Genomic DNA, 17,386 nt, shown 5'->3' with positions numbered 1-17,386 from the left:
AACAAGACCCACGCAGCCCCTGAGTATAGGTCTGGGGATAAAATTACGCTAAGGATAACTTGCCGATGGTAATAAGGATAATATACGACCTATAGAAACCATTTTCATAGCCAAAAAGACAAATAACGGGTAATAGAATACATTGGACTTGTACAATGTGGACTATGTATTTGCACATTAGGAGGGTGGGGGTAAGGCTAGGTTAGGCTACTTTATCCTTACACTCCCCTAATGTGCAAATATATAGTCCAAGTTATGTTATCTGAAAAATTATCTATCATCATATTTGGCATATTTCGCTTGGATTAAATTATCTTTACTGCTTGGGTGTGTTTCGTATAATTAACATGTACCTCTTTCTTATTCAAGCAGCAATTGGACCAATGCTTATGGAAATTTGAGAAGGGTGGGACACATTTTTTCCACGAACAATTAAAAAAGCCCATTTTCAAAATTGTTGCTGGTGTCCCAGTAATTATACCAGCTCAACTAGAGAATAAAGAAAACAGTTTCTATATTTTTTTTTGGGTACAGAAACTGGGGTTTAGGATCAACAAGGACAAAAAAGGAAAAACACAATATTTTGATTAAATCACCGACAAACAATTTTCAATGATCGGAGCATAAGCCAAAGGTACCAATTCGGGAAAATACAGGGAGAAAGCCCGGATTTGGTTCTTTCCTCTGCATAAAGATTCGAAAAGGCATTTTTCAAAATTTTCAAAGGTAGTTTTCGCTTGAGAAAAAACAAAACATCAATCTGAAGGTATTTTTCCACGTCTAGGGGGGTAATTTTACCCCCTTCCTGTAGGTGCACCTGCATAGAACATGGTAAAGAAACAAAACAATTATTAGTCACAATGATAAAGTGTATTATAATTCTAGTGATTTCTAGTCAATAATCTAGTGATTTACGTGCTAATTTAGTAAAATTTTTTCAAGAATCTAATATTTTTTTAAGGGTGCCAACCCTGTCAACATGTGTGATTACAATGTTACTTGAGCACTAGAGTGAATCATGGGTCAGTCCTGGATGTCGATAATTGATATGTAGGAATTTAGAAGCACAATTTCTTGCGTAGAAGACAGATGTAACTTTTCCTTAGAGTATACTCATTTGACAACCTATTCCGTTTTTATATAGACTACGTTGAACTAATAGACAAATAAATTTAAAAGGATGATGTCACTAAAAGCTAATAGAATTTGTTGCGTGATATTTTTGTAGATCCAATTAACAAAGATGAAGTCATGGTCTGATTGTAGGACGTTTCATTTTAACTTTTAATCGAGCCATTTAATGTTGTATTTAATGCGTTATATTTTAATGCGTGTAGTTTAATGCGTCTATTGTATGCGTTAGCACGCATTAGTGCCTCCACTATCGTTGAATTGTCTAGAATTTCCCCAAAATTCCCCGAATGAACACCGGTCCCTAAACAATAACCCTGGTAAATGAACTACATACCATCAGTTTTTAACGTTAATGTTACTAAAAATTTCTAAAACTTATTTTTCTTTGAATGAAACTCGACGAAACCCTCTCCCCGAAAAATTGAAGTTGATATAGGAATCACTGGCAAGAATCTCGTCATAGTGTTGTTTCAAAAAATTAACATGTGGCAGGAATCTCATCATAGTCTTGTTTCAAAAAATTAACATGTGGTCATTTATTGTAGCTTTTGAGACAAAAAGAGAGAGTCTGATTACATTATTGTTATAAGCACATCAACCTTGAATTTTAAATGGAAATACCTTAACAGTTATTTTCAAAATGTAGGGTGGGAGTCTGGGGGGTGCTTACCCTACCTCTACCCAAAATTTACGCACCTGCCGTTGATATTCGAATGCGTAAAAACAGACTCTCTGTTCTCTCCTGTGACAGACATTGTAGATTTTACAAGTGTGAAGGTGTGTCGTTGCGTCAATTCAACTCCTAAAATAACGACAATCAATAAGCAGTTAAATAACGGGTCTATTTTGATCCTCGACCGACGTATGGTCGACCGACGTATGATCTGTATGCTCGACCGACGAGGTATAATCTTAGACGTCAATTGTTCGTTTTAATAGATCCGACAAGATGTGAATTTAGAAATTGTCCAGCTCAGAAGGAAAATTTTGGTTCTCCTGTTTTTTTATGGCAATTGGTATTAACCAAGTAGCATATAGCGATCACAAATTCTGTCGGTCTGTCTGTCTCTCCTGGTTTTGCTCCTTTAGGCACTTCCAGGTAAGCTAGGACGATGAAATTTGGCAGGCGTATCAGGGACCGAGCCATATTGATTTAGAAATAGTTTTCCGATTTGACCATCTGGGGGGGGGAGTGGAGGCCGGTTAATTCAGAAAAAATAGAAAAAATGAAGTATTTTTAACTTACGAATGGGTGAAGAGATCTTAATGAAATTTGATGTTTGGAAGAATATCGTATCTCAGACCTCTTATTTTAAATCCTGACCAGATCTGGTGACACTGGGGGGAATTGGAGGGGGGACCTAAAATCTTGGAAAACGCTTGGAGTTTCCAAATTAACAACCCCCAGCTCCCACAAAGAGAACAGATCCGTTTGAATTATGTCAATCACATATCTATAACTTGTGCTTATTCTTCCCATCAAGTTTCATCCCGATCTCTCCACTCTAAGTGTTTTCCATGGTTTCCGGTTTCCAAGATTTCTGTTTCCCCCCTCCAACTCTCTGTGTCTCCAGATCCGATTTGGATTAAAAATGGAGCATGTGAGACATAAGATTCTTCTATATATCAAGTTTGATTAAGATCCGATCACCCATTCGTAAGATACCACGATTTTCACGTTTTCCAAGAATTCTGGTTACCCCCTCCAACTCCCTGCAATGTCAACGGATCTGGTCGGGATTTAAAATGGTTTTAAAGTACACGATCCTTCTAGATATCAAATTTCATTAAGACCTGATAACCCGTTCGTAAGTTATAAACAACTCATTTTTTCTAATTTTTCCAAATTACTGCCCCTCCCCCGACTTCACCAAAGAGAGCGGATCCGGTCCGGTTTTGTCAGTCACCTATCTTGGACTTGTGCTTATTCTTTCCACTAAGTTTCATCCTGATCTCTCCGCTTTAAGCGTTTTCCAAGATTTCCGACCCCCTAATGACACTGGGTCCGGTCGGGATTTAAAATAAGAGATCTGAGTTTCAAGGTCATTCTAAATATGAAATTTCATTAGCATACGATCACTCTTTCGTAAGTTAAAAATACCTCATTTTTTCTAACTTTTAAGAATTAACACCCCCCCCCCCCAACTCCCCCAAAGAGAGCATATCTGTCCCGGTTATGTCAATCCCGTATCTAGGACTTGTGCTTATTTTTCTCACCAAGTTTCATCCCGATCCCTCCACTCTAAGCGTTTCCCAAGATTTTAGGCTCCGCCCCCCCAACTTCCCCTTCACTGGATCCGGTTGGGATTTAAAACAAGAGCTCTGAGACGTGATATCCTTCCAAACATCAAATTTCATTAAGATCCGATCACCCCTTCGTAAATTAAAAATACCTAATTTTTCTAATTTTTCAGAATTAACCCTCCCCCCAACTCCCCCAAAGAGAGCGTATCCATTCCAGTTATGTCAATCACGTATCTAGGACTTAAGATTATTTTCCCATCAGGTTTCATCCCGATCTCTCCACTCTAAGTGTTTTCCAAGATTTTAGGCACCCAACTCTCCCCAATGTCACCGGATCCAGTCGGAATTTAAAATAAGAGCTCTGAGACACGATATCCTTCCAAACATCAAATTTCATTAAAATTCAATCACTCCTTCGTAAGTTAAAAATGCCTCAATTGTTTAATTTTTCAGAATTAACCCTCCTCCCCCAACTCCTCCGAAGAGAGCGGATCCGTCTCGGTTATGTCAATCACGTATCTAGGACTTATGATTATTTTTACCACCAATTTTCTTCCCGATCCCTCCATCCACTCTAAGTGTTTTCCAAGATTTGAGGCCCCCCAACTCCCCCCAATGTCACCGGGTCCAGTCGTCGGGATTTAAAATAAGAGCTCTGAGACACCACATCCTTCCAAACATCAAATTTCATTAAGATCCGATCACTCCTTCGTAAGTTAAAAATACCTCTTTTTTCTAATTTTTCAGAATTAACCCCCCCACCCAAACTCCCCCGAACACAGAGGATCCATATCGGTTATGTCAATCACGTATCTAGGACTTCTGCTTATTTTTCCCACCAAGTTTCATCCCGATCCCTCTACTCTAAGCGTTTTCCAAGATTTTAGGTCCCCCTCCAACTCCCCCCAATGTCACCGGATCTGATCAGGATTTAAAATGAGATTTCTGAGACACGATATTCTTCCAACATCGAATGTCATTAAGATCCCATCACCCGTTCGTAAGTTAAAAATACTTCATTTTTTCTATTTTTTTCCGATTAACTGGCCCCTCACTCCCCCCCCCCCCAGATGGTCAAATCGTGAAAAATACTACTTCTAGTTTAATCTGGTCCGGCCCCTGATACCCCTGCCAAATTTTATCGTCCCAGCTTACCTGGAAGTGCCTAAAGTAGCAAAACCGGGACAGACAGACCAACAGACAGACCGACAGAATTTGCGATCACTATATATCACTTGGTTAATACCAAGTGCCATATCAACAGGAGAACCAAAATTTTCCTTCTGAGCTGGACAATTTCTAAATTCACATCTTGACGGATCTATTAAAACGAACAATTGACGTCTAAGATTATACCTCGTCGGTCGAGCATACAGATCATACGGCGGTCGACCATACTTTGGTCGAGCACCAAAATGGACCCGTTATTTAACTGCTTATTGATTGTCGTTAAAATCTTGTAAAATCATTCTTGTAAAAATAAAACACTTGTAAAATCTACAATGTCTGTCACAGGAGAGAACAGAGGGTCTGTTTTTACGTATTCGAATATCAACAGCAGGTGCGTAAATTTTGGGTAGAGGAGAGGTAAGCGCCCCCCGGACTCCCACCCTACATTTTGAAAATACCTGTTAAGATATTTTCATTTAAGATAGATTTTTTGGTATTTTAATGAAAAATCGAAACAATAAAATATCTCTCTTCCAGATTTGGAACATATTTTTTGCCCTCATTTACATGTCCATGAATTGAAGCCACTAATTGAGAGAGCTTTAAAGTATCCTTAAATTCATATTCGGCGAGCATTATCCTGTGGATAAAATGGTCTTGTTGAAATACTTGAATGAAAACGTTTATATCCAAGACTGCCACTCTGTTGATCTTGCCACTCTCAACTCTCGGTGTAGTGCAACTGAGTTTGCCTCGGCCACGACTTTTGTGCCCCCGGTCTTACTACTGGCGTTGTTGTAAGTCCGAAAGGTCATTGTATTTTTTTCCCCTGGAAATTTTTTTTTCGATTCGTCTGTTAATACTAAAATGAGTCTTCATAATCCGAATCTTTATTTGGTAGAATTGGTTACGATATGAAATTATGCAAACACTGAAAAAAAATCAAAACGAAATCAGTTATTTCAAACAGTTCGTGGTAACGAACTGTAAATAAGGAGCGGCCCGGCTCAATAGTAACCAAAACTCTAAAAAATGGAATTTTGATACCAATAGCTAAATCAAAAGAATCGCATTTTTATACTGATTTTAAATATATAACTTTCATCAAGTTTAGTCTTACCCATCAAAAGTTACGAGCCCGAGAAAATTTGCCTTATTTAAGAAAATAGGGGGAAACACCCCCCAAAACTCATAGAATGGTAACGAAAATCACACCATCAGATTCAGCGTATCACAGAACCCTATTGTAAAAGTTTCAAGCTCCTATCTATAAAAATCTGGAAATTTGTATTTTTTGCCAGAAGGCAGATCACGAATGCGTGTTTATTTGTTTGTTAGTTTGTTTTTTCCCCAGGGGTGATCGTATTGACCCAGTGGTCCTAGAATCTTGCGAGAGGGCTCATTCTAACGGAAATGAAAAGTTCTAGTTCCCTTTTTAAGTGACCAAAAAAATGGAGGAACTTAGGCCCCCTCCCACGCTAATTATTTTCCCAAAGTCAACGGATCAAAACTCTGAGATAGCCATTTTATTCAGCGTCGTCGAAAAACCTTATAACTATGTCTTTGGGGATGACATACTCCCCCACAGTCCCCGTGGGAGGGGCTACAAGTTACAAACTTTGACCAGTGCTTACATATAGTAATGGTTATTGGGAAGTGTACAGACGTTTTCAGGGGGATTTTTTGGTTGGGGGAGGGATTGAGAAGAGGGGAATATGTTGGGGGAACTTTCCATCGAGAAATTTTTCATGAGGGAAGAGAATTTCCATGAAGGGAGCGCAGGATTTTCTAGCATTATTTAAAAAAAAAACAATGAAAAAATAGATATGAAAAAGTTTTTTCAACTGGAAGTAAGGAGCAGCATTAAAACTTAAAACGAACAGAAATTATGACGCATATGAGGGACTCACCTCCTCCTAATACCTCGCTCTTTACGCTAAAGTATTTTTAGTAATTTTAACTATTTATTCTACGGCTTTTGTGATTCAGGGGTCGTTGTTAATGAATTGGGACAAAACTTAAGCTTTAGTGTAAAGAGTGAGGTACGGACGAGGGGGTGAACCCCCTCATATATGTAATAAAAACATGAGAACACAGAAGTTCGTTACGTAAGCTAATTTATAAGTTCCTAATATCTTTTACTAATAAAAACATTCATTTAAAATTGAAAGTTCTAGTTGCCGTTTTAAGTAACCAAAAAATCGGAGGGCAACTAGGCTTCCTCCCCCGCTGCTTTTTTCTCAAAATCATTCGATCAAAACTATGAGAAAGCCATTCCACCAAAAAAATAAATATGCAAATTTCGTTTTTATTATCTCTGCGGAGAGCCAAAATCAAAACATGCATTCATTCAAAAACGTTCAGAAATTAAATAAAAAAAAGTTTTTTTTAACTGAATGTAAGGAGCGACATTAATACTTAAAACGAACAGAAATTACTTCGTATATGAAAGAGGCTGCTTCCTCATCAACGCCCCGCTCTTTACGCTAAAATTCTTTACTGTTTTAAAAAATAGAGTTGAGAGAAAGAATCAAACTTTAGCGTAAAGAGCGGGGCGTTGATGAGGAAGTAGCCCCTTTCATATACGAAGTAATTTCTGTTCGTTTTAAGTTTTAATGTCGCTCCTTACATTCAGTTAAAAAAACTTGTTTTTTTTTATTTAATCAGAAGTTAAAAACTAATAGAAGAATAACAGAAGAATTTAATCAGAAGTCATATCCAACTTTTAGGTGTAGCAGCGACTATATATGAGAGATGACTACGGTTTTTTTTTGGATTCTCTGATTGCCTCTAGTGGTAGAGAAGGAGCTAAGGCTGAATTCAACTACGTAACGTCTCATGGGGATATATGTATCTCTCCCAAAGTATTTTCTGACCCTTCAAATTTTGAAAAATATCTTTTTAACTTTTCATTGGAAAATGACTTTTTTGGTCCATGAAAAAATGGAAGCTGAAAAAACTGAAAAAATGAAAAACCAACCAAGTTGCCACCCTTTAGGCTAAAAAAACACATTTTCCCTTAACTGCCATATATTTCCGTGAGTTGACACTACTTGTTAACTGATGTTTGAATTTAGCAGGCAAAAATGTGTCAGAAACTGTTGCAAAACAGCATGGCAATTGAGTTGAAAACAAGCCTGTAATGACGAAACTTCAAGTAAAACAAACAATTTCCGAACTATTCAGATTTTGAAAAATATCTTTTTTGAATTTTCATTGGAAAAGGACTTTTTTGGTCTATGAAAAAATGAAAGTGCAAAAAACTGGATAAATGAAAAACCAGCCATGTTGCCATCCTCTAGGCTAAAAAACACATTTCTCCCTTAACTGCAGCATATTTCCGTGAGTTGACACTACTTCTTAACTGATGTTTGAATTTAGCAGGCAAAAATGTGTCAGAATGTATTACCAAACAGCATGGCAATTGAGTTGAAAAACAAGCCTGTAATGACAAAACTTCAAGCAAAAACAAACAAAACAAACAAAACAAAACAAACTGCAAACAAACATTTTTCGAACTATTCAATAACAATAATGGTGTGCCTAAAATAAATTAACAGTGGGACTTGTTCTGCATTTGGGTGGATGAGATTGACTGAAACATGGTTCTGGCATTTATGATAAAGTAGTCTCTATTAAAGTAGTCTAAAAAGGTCATTTACTATATATCACATATTTTACTCATTATTTTCAATTATTTTGTACATAATTTATTTTTACTCATTATTGTTCACAGTTTGATAACGGTCGCCAGCATTAAAACTCTAAATAACAAGCTTTAAAAGTGCTTTTAATTCCAGTTTCTATTTATGTGATTTTTCGGCAAAAGAAGAACTAACCTTCTGCTTAGTCATCAGTGGCTATCCAATAGATAAGCAAATCGTGTATCTAAAAAAAGAATGCGAAATTATGCCGAACTCCCCAAATGATTTTTTTTTCAGTTATCCTTTCCAATCTTCTCATCGCTCCTTTCCAAGTACTTATTTTTTTAGTTTCGTCAAAACTGAATAAACGGCTGATGAATATTACATTCAAATGATGAACAAAATTCGTGAAAATGGCCATGAATTTGCCTTTAAGATATCCCTGAAACTCACTTTGGATATCAAACAGTTCGTGGTAACGAGCTGTAGTAAGGAGCGACCCCGGTCAATAGTAACCAAAACTCTAAGAAACGGAATTTTTATAACAATAGTTGCGTCAAAAAAATTGCTTTTAACGCTGATTTTAAATATATAAGTTTTATTACTGAGAAAATTTGCCTTGTTTTAGAAAATAGGGAGAAACACCCCTTAAAAATCACAGAATCTTAATGTAAATCACATCATCAAATTCAGCGTATCAGAGAACCCTACAGTAGAAGTTCCAAGCCCCTATCTACAAAAATGTGGAACTTTGCATCGGAACTTTGTTTGTTTTTTTTCCAGGGGTGATCGTATCACCCCAGTGGTCCTAGAATATCGTGAGAGGGCTGATTCTAACGGAAATTGAAAGTTCTAGTGCCCTTTTTAAGTGACCAAAAAATTGGCGGGCACCTAGGCCCCCTCCCAAGTAAATTATTTTCCCAAAGTCTATGGATCAAAATTCTGAGATAGCTATTTTATTCAGCGTAGTCAAAAAACCTTATAACTATGTCTTTTGGGACGACTTACTCTACCACAATCCCCGTGGGTAGGGCCACAAGTTACAAACTTTGACCAGTGCTTACATAAAGTAATGGTTATTGAGAAGTGTACAGACGCTTTCAGGGAGATTTTTTTGGCTGGGGGAGGGGGTCATAAGGGGGGAACTTTCCATGGAGGAATTTGTCATGGGGAAAGAAAATACCAATGAAGGGGGTGCAAGATTTCTTAGCATTTTCTTATAAAGAACAATGAAGAAATAAATATGAAAAAGTTTTTTCAACTGAAAGTAAGGAACATCGTTAAAACTTAAAACGAACAGAAATTATTACGTATAGGAGGGGTTCACCCCCTCCTAATACCTCGCTCTTTACGCTGAAGTGGTTTTATTAATTTTAACTATTTATTCTACGGTCTTTGTGATTCAGGGGTTATTCTTAAGGAATTCTGACAAAATTTAAGCTTTAGTGTAAAGAGCGAGGTATTGACGAGGGGGAACCCCTTCATATACGCGATAAAAACATACAAATATAGAAGTTCGTTACGTAAATTAATTTGTAAGTTACGCATATTTTTACTAATGAAAATATTCTTAAGAAATTAAAAGTTCTAGTTGCTTATTTCAGTAATCAAAAAATTGGAGAGTAACTAGGCCTACTCCCTCGCTCCTTTTTCCTAAAAATCGTCCGATCAAAACTATGAGAAAGCCATTTAGCCATAAAAATAAATTAATATGGAAATTTATTTTTAATTATTCATGTGCGGAGAGCCAAAATCAAAACATGCATTGGTTCAAAAACATTCAGAAATTAAATTTTAAAAATCCAGTTATTTAACTGAAAGTAAGGAGCGATATTAAAACTTAAAACGAACAGAAATTACTCCGTATATGAAAGGGGCAGTTCCCTCCTCAACACTCCGCTCTTTACGCTAAAGTATTTTACTGTTTCAAAAAGTAGAGTTGAGAGAAAGAGTCAAACTTCAGCGTAAAGAGCAGGGAGTTGAGGAGGGAACAGCCCCTTTCATATACGGATTAATTTCTGTTCGTTTGAAGTTTTAATGTGGCTTCTTACTTTCAGTCAAAAAAACTTTTTTTTTTATTTTTAAAGAGGATGTTTGATTCCATGTGTTGACTCCTGTGACAAAAAATTCTCTCAGGAGTGTCGCATCGAACTGACTACATTTTCCTTCGTAATATAATAGTATCAGAGCCACAAAACGCACAGGATTTAAAACTACTAGATAGTTTCAGGCAGTGGTGTCGTTTCGAGGGGAGGGGGCAGTTGCCCCACCAATGATTTGGAGAAAATTTATTATACGGCCCATGCCCCTTGATTTTCCTGATAGAGACCCCTATTGCCCCTGCAATAAAAATGCTGGAGCTATGCCCCTGCTTTCAGGCGGTAAAATATAATAAAAAAAACTTAGGAAAGAAACAAACTATGATTTCATGTTCTGATTATGATTTTACTTCCTCAACAGTTCACTCTAATGATTCCAACGCCCTCAGTTACACATATAAGGCAAATTTTTCACCATATCACGGTACATGCAAGTTAGCCAATAGTGACTTCGCCAACAATGTGCTAGCGGCACTTTTAAGAATCCACTAAGCAAATCCCTAGTATCAGAGCTTGTCAGGCAACATGCATTAAAATAAAAAAATAACATACACTTTTTTTGAGCACCATAGAAAATAGTTCCCCCTTCATCTGCAACACAAAATCAAGTCAACCTGCCCCCCCCAAAAAAAAAATTAAAACTTTTGAAATAGGAAAAGAGCCTTTAAGCATATTCTTTTTCATGTGCAATCATAAAATAGTCTAATATCTTCATTTTTTTCCACGGACGTAGTTATTACCCCCGAAAACTAAAACTTTTGAAATAGGAAAAGAGCCTTTAATCACATTCTTTATTATGTGCAATCATAAAACAGTCTAATATCTGTATTTTTTTTTCCCATGGACGTAGCTATTACCCAAAAACAAACACAATAAGAAACATATATTGTTAGGCTCTGGCACACGACCTCTAAGTCTAAGATTCTACTATCTCAGCCAGCCGGGCTTTTGATTGGGTTTTCACCCTTGGTAAATTAATATACACATGGGAATAGGTTCCCATAATGGCGTTTTCTCAAGTATTACCGACGCAGTCAATAAAATATAGCAGATATAAATAAAGGCCGTTCTGCCAACAAATTATATTTACAGCAGGAAACAATATGAACCCAATGTTAGGGTTACCTCTGGTATATTGTCGGAAACTAGATAGAGGTAAACAAAAATTGAAAAACTAGAATGTGTAACGAATATAATCTCTTCAAATATTTAAACTCTAGTCCCTATTGATTCCAAAAACGTCATTCCTACTCTAGTTTTCATTTAAATGCCTATTTCTTGGAGTTAAATCCAAAGACGTTCTTTAATATTTAAGAAGGTTTTGTTTCCAGTTTTCTTAGTCTTTGCTCTACTCTGTTTCTTACGCTGTGGCAAAAATTATCAACGCGTCGAGAATGAACAAAGACATCCTTGTGGCTTAAGCCAACTGTGGCACCCTTAGTTTCATTTTAGCTACATATATCTTCAGTATAATTCTTCTATATTTACTTATTTCTTTTGCCCCTTCCCCTACCCCTCTCCTGAAATAGACATTCACGTACCAGCCTGGACCTGATGCAGGTCTATTTCACCATCTGAAATTTCTTAGAAGAAATAGCGACTAGACATGCCTACAGATCATTCAAAATTGCAATCACGTGCTAATTTATTGCATTCCTGCCAACTGACCAATTGGATAACATATTCTCCTAGTTAAATAAATACATTAAATTTTCTTCTTATGTTTTAATGGCCAAACTGACACCTTCAAATTTTCCGTTGACAGCTCTTTCAAAATAGTTTGACAAGGAAATCCGAAATACTATTTTATATTTAATCACTTTTTATATGAGCTTTTACCAATGATGGTACAAATAAAATTTTTTTTTTTTTGCCAAGTTAATTTTCAAAACCGAGTAAGAGGTGTTGGATAAAAAGAAACTACTAGAGACGGGGCTTAGATATAAAGAAGATGAGGCTATTAGGTTTATTTTTGAGGTTGAATTTAATCTATTGACAGGGAATATATTTACAAGAATAATAAATATAGCAAAGTTTATATCGCTTCACTTGGAATCAAGGGCCTCGATTCTCGATTCTTTTTTTTCTGAGAATTTGTCTCTTAGAAAACTCACAAAACTTCTGAAAGCGAGTGTCAAGCTTAAATCTCATAGAGTACGGTACCACTTCTACTTCCCTCCTTTCAATCAAGAATCCCAAGCTACAACGATGTTCGCAGGACGTAACAGAAGATATGCAATGAAGGAAAAATTAAGAAAACACACATTTTGTTGGTATTATTTAGTTGGTGTTAGTATTATTTCTCAAAACAAACTGCAAAGGAGATGAAAAGGGTTTACTAACCACGTAAAGTTTTTATTTGGGTATTCCTATGTCACTTCAGCTTCAGTCTAAATGTTCTTAACTGAAAAGTAATTTAGGCGTTCCAATTGTGCCGTTGCAAGCAAGAATCCTCCCCCTTCAGTCCCTAGACAGTAGAGCAAACCCGCCAGCACACCTCACAGTAGTGAGAGGGTGTGAACGTCACCTAGCTTCAAGCCAAGCGAAGTGATGACCAACGTGCTCCGAGTGACCCATAGGACGGGGGCCTCTGTGGTTAATCATACGCAAGAAATGTCCAGGACTATGTCGAATATGTATGATATCAGAGTGAATATGGCTACAGCATTTCCGGCTTCAAGCGAGGCGTCAAGGCTGGCGACCTCGTCAAAAAGTGAGCTAGCTACCATCTTATCAAGGAGACAAGGCCTGAATTTCGGCTGCTAGAACATCTGGTCCATCAAATGTTCACTAACGGAAGCGTTCGTAGCTGAAGAGTTTTATCTATATAACCTAGGCATATTCTGTGTTTTAGAGACAAGATTGAATGGACGAATGACAATTGACCTAATGGCCCCTTTGGGTTAAAAGGCCTTGCTGTTCAATTCTGGCCCAATGGATTGATCCGGCCTCGCAGGAGTGGGAATAATCATGACACCCAAGATTGCAACGGTACTCATAGACTATGAAGCAGTGTCTGACAGAATTTTGATGGCCCGTTTAAAAGGTCCGAGTAATAGCCTGACAATACTATCTGTATATGCCACTATTCGTGAGGCCCCTGACCACTTGAAAGACAAACTCTATGCCAACCTCCAACTGACTCTGAACAAAATTCCTCGCAAGGACATCCTAGTAATCGGGGTGACTTCACTGCCAGGATTGGTACGATTTCTGAATGGGTCATTGGCAACCACGATTTGGGCGACCGTTGTATTAACGGAGTTAGACCTCTCATGTTTGCTATGCTGAATAATCAAAGCGTTGCAAATACATGGTTCAAACACAAACCATGCCACACTTACACTAGGAGGTCCCGAGATGGTCAAACCTGCGCCCAAATTTACTATTTACTCGTTTCTTGTCAGTAGAAGTCAATGATTGAAAACTCGAGATTATACAAAGGGGCGGACACTGGATCAAAAAGTGGATCCGACAATTTTTTACCAAAATCAAAGGTTAGATTCAGACTCAGCTTCAAAAAAATATCTGCACCTAGACGCATCCTAGACATAGAGAAACTCAAACTCCCTGAAATTAAAGAAACCTTTATGCTCGAACTTAAAAATCGCTTTACGGCGTAGCAAGGTAGTGACCGAGAATTTAAAACCAATCAAGCGATTTCTGAGACCGAGACAAGAGCAGTGACCGAGCAAGAAAATTTTAACGAAAGAGGCACTTTCAGAGATTCTCGAAGTATGGGGCAAAAACTTAAAAGATTGATTTCACAGAAGACAATAGAAATCTCTTTAAGGAAGAAACAAATGACCGATAGACAATCTGCTACTTTTAAAGCTCTCTACGAAGAATGTCATGTATCTGCTAGGGCAGATAAACAAGCATATTGGTCTAATGTAGCCTGTGAAATCAAAAAAGCTGCTGCACACAATGATTCATAGAGACTCTACCAGCTCCTAGGCGAATCAACGGGAAAAAGAAGCAAAGATCTACCCCCACACTACTTAGTTAGGACAAGCTCTTCACGAGCAAAGAAGATCGTGTCGAACGATGGCGTACCCACTTCCAGGAGCTCCTTCACCCTCCAGAAAATGACAGCAGCCAACCCATACCATCCCATAACATTTCTAAGCCACTATCCGCTTATGAAGATTGCAATATCGTCCCTCCAAGCAGATGAGAAATTATCCATTCCATAAAACTAACAAAAATAATATTTGTGCTGGCATTGACGAATTGCCAGCTGAACTTCTCAAGGCCTTCCAGAAGCGGCAATCGATGAGCTCCACAACTTAATCACAGATGTCTGGGTCAATTAATACATTCCTAAGATTGGAGGACCTCTGTAATAATTCCTGTATTTAAGAAAGAGGACCGAGCCAATTATAAAAATTTTAGAGGAATTTCCCTGATACCGATTTCTGCAAAGGTTTTTACAATAATAATTTTAAATAGATTCAGAAATATTAGAAACAATTGGGTGAGGCAAAATCAAGACGTGGCCAAAGCAGGATTCTAACCTGGTATTTGTTGCTGCGATCACATTTTTAGCCTAACCCAAATCTTGGAACACCGCCTTATACACCAGCAGGAAACAATTCAGGTCTTTATCTTCTTTGTAATGGCATTTGGCTCGGTGAAGAGAAACACTACAGGGGATGCGATGAGGGATGGAGGAATGCCGGATAAAATTGTCCGTTTAATTAAGGCTCACTATGGGGGAACGAGGGCATTTGTAAGAGCAGACGGAGAAATCTCTAAAGGACTACCAATGACGAAGAAGTGCGACAGGGTTGTGCCTTTTCACCCATTTTATTCAACTTTTTCATCAACCAGATCATGAAAACTCTAGACAAATACAAAAGGACCGCAATCAGTCCAACGCTATCAATAACAGACCTTGATTACACCAATGATGTAGATATCTTGGCTGAGTCTGTAACAGAAGCACAGCTCATGATAGACGACATTGCTGCTAGATCCCTTGCTACTGGACTAAATATCAGACAATCAAAAAGAAAATCAATGCGTAACTCTGGGCTAGAGTTACTCTAGCTTAAACTCTGATCACATTAAATGGCATCCCAATCGAAAATTTCAAATATCTAGGCTCCCTAATAAATTACAAGGGCAAAGCTCTAAAATGAAATACAAAACCGCATCTACGTAAGCCTGGGCAGTATTCGTTGAGCTTCTGAAGTGTGTCTGGTTACGAAATTAAATCTCCCTTCGGACAGAGCTCCAGATATATGACCCTTTGGTCCTCTTTATACTTTTTATGGTTGCGAAACGTGACCCCTCAGAGCTGGGGATGCTAATGACCCGAACATCTTCCACCACAAGTGTTTGCACTGTATTCTCGGCCTCCTTCTCTCTCACTGTGTCTCGAATGATGTCATCAGAAGAAAATGTGGTGATATACCAATTATCTCTGATGTTGTAAAAGCGAGACGTCTACGGTGGTTGCGCCGACTGGATGAATCGTTCAGCAAACAGGGCTTGAAATTTCAACCCCTTACACACTGGAAGAAAAAGCCCGGAGGACAGAAAAATACATGGCTTTTGACAGTTGGAGCTGACCTCAAGCCATTGGGAGGTTTCAAGAAGCACAGGCATCGCTGGAATTGACAATGGATTCAGTTGATCGAACTAGTAGAACTTGAGAGAGAACAATGGAGGGACGAGAACAATGGAGGGACGCTTGTTGGAAAATTCTGGATACAACGATGGGTCTAGAAAAGGCTTGAGCGTGACCCAAGTAGAAGTAAGTAAGTACAATTTAGGAGAATTTCCTCTAAAGTACCAAGGACATCAACATCAAAACATGCTTGACCCTCTAGCACCGTATTAAGTCTAGTCATACCTGAAAACCAAGATTTCTTACGATGTTGCTTTGGGCTGATATAAACTTATGAATTTCACAAACCATAGGCAAAGATTCAATATTGTTGCCATGCTGGACTGTGAAAAAAAAGGCAGAAAGTAATTTGGTAAGTTTAACAATGCTTTTCCTGTTCACACAATACAGGCTAGTCTAATTGCTTGTTATATATCAAGGGGTAGATCCCAATAGAGTGGTTACCCAATGCATGAGGCAATAAGGTGGTCTTTTGGTAAGGGATTTTATTACACTTGAACTTTTCATGGCCTTAAAATTTTCCTTTGGGTTTGAAGCAAAAAAATATTTGTGCTTCATGTGATAAAATGAAATGTTAAATCGTATATGTTTTTAGAATCAGAATGAAATAAGGATTCTACTGACACGGGAAAAAGTTAATACTAAAGTAATATATATAACAAAATAGGATAAATTGCCTTTCCAAAAGACAGTTTTCGGATTCTTTAAGACACATATGGTTGGAAAGTTTTCATTTGACTAATTTAAAGAATGAAATTTGATTTTTTCTGTTCTTGGTACTTTAATTTCAATTGAGACTGCATTTTGTAGAGGAACGTAAAGAATGGATAGATTTAGGGCCTATTCACAATGAAATTTTAGTAATGCTGAGATTTAGCCAGTGCTAGCATGAGCCAATCCGAAATTTCTGCCAATCAGATTCAATGAATTTTTCAAGTGACTCTAATTAGTGCTAGTTAAATCTCGGCATCTTATTGTGAATGGGCCTTTAAAAAAACTGCCGAAAGTATCATTGATAAGTATTCGGATAAGAATAATGAAAAACGAAGACTTTGGGAAATTTTATAACATGGGAAACTCCTGAGACTAAGACTAAAACTAAGACTCCTGAGACTCAGACTCCTGAGACTAATATAATAATCGCTTCTACCGCAAATTCATATTTAAGCACTTTTTTAGCTCTTAAAGATGACCTATATATGGGGTCATTACAAATCTGTAATAGTTTAGAAACAAATTTGGGCTATATATTTGCACATCAGGGGGGGGTTGAACATAGCATATATTAAATACGTAAACTAACCATTGCTGTATTTTTTATGTGTTTGTGCTGTTGCACTGGTGATTTCTCTTCTCATTAATATTCGATGTGCACAAACACATAAAAAAAAATACAGCAATGGTTAGTTTCCGTATTTAATATATGCTATGCTTTATCCCCACTCCCTGATGTGCAAATA

The 17,386-nt window shown here is 37.5% G+C and overlaps 1 protein-coding gene across 1 annotated transcript in view; it reads left to right on the top strand.

The window, feature by feature from the left end:
• Nucleotides 1-17,386, top strand: part of LOC136026884 (BOS complex subunit TMEM147-like) — a 344,819-nt gene that overhangs the window by 190,826 nt on the left and 136,607 nt on the right. The gene's annotated exons all lie outside the window — the stretch shown is intronic.

The sequence above is a fragment of the Artemia franciscana genome, chromosome 5 (assembly GCF_032884065.1).
Source record: "Artemia franciscana chromosome 5, ASM3288406v1, whole genome shotgun sequence".
NCBI classification, from domain to species: domain Eukaryota; kingdom Metazoa; phylum Arthropoda; class Branchiopoda; order Anostraca; family Artemiidae; genus Artemia; species Artemia franciscana.
Note: the sequence above shows the minus strand (reverse complement) of the source record. Positions and strands in the feature narration are given on the sequence as shown.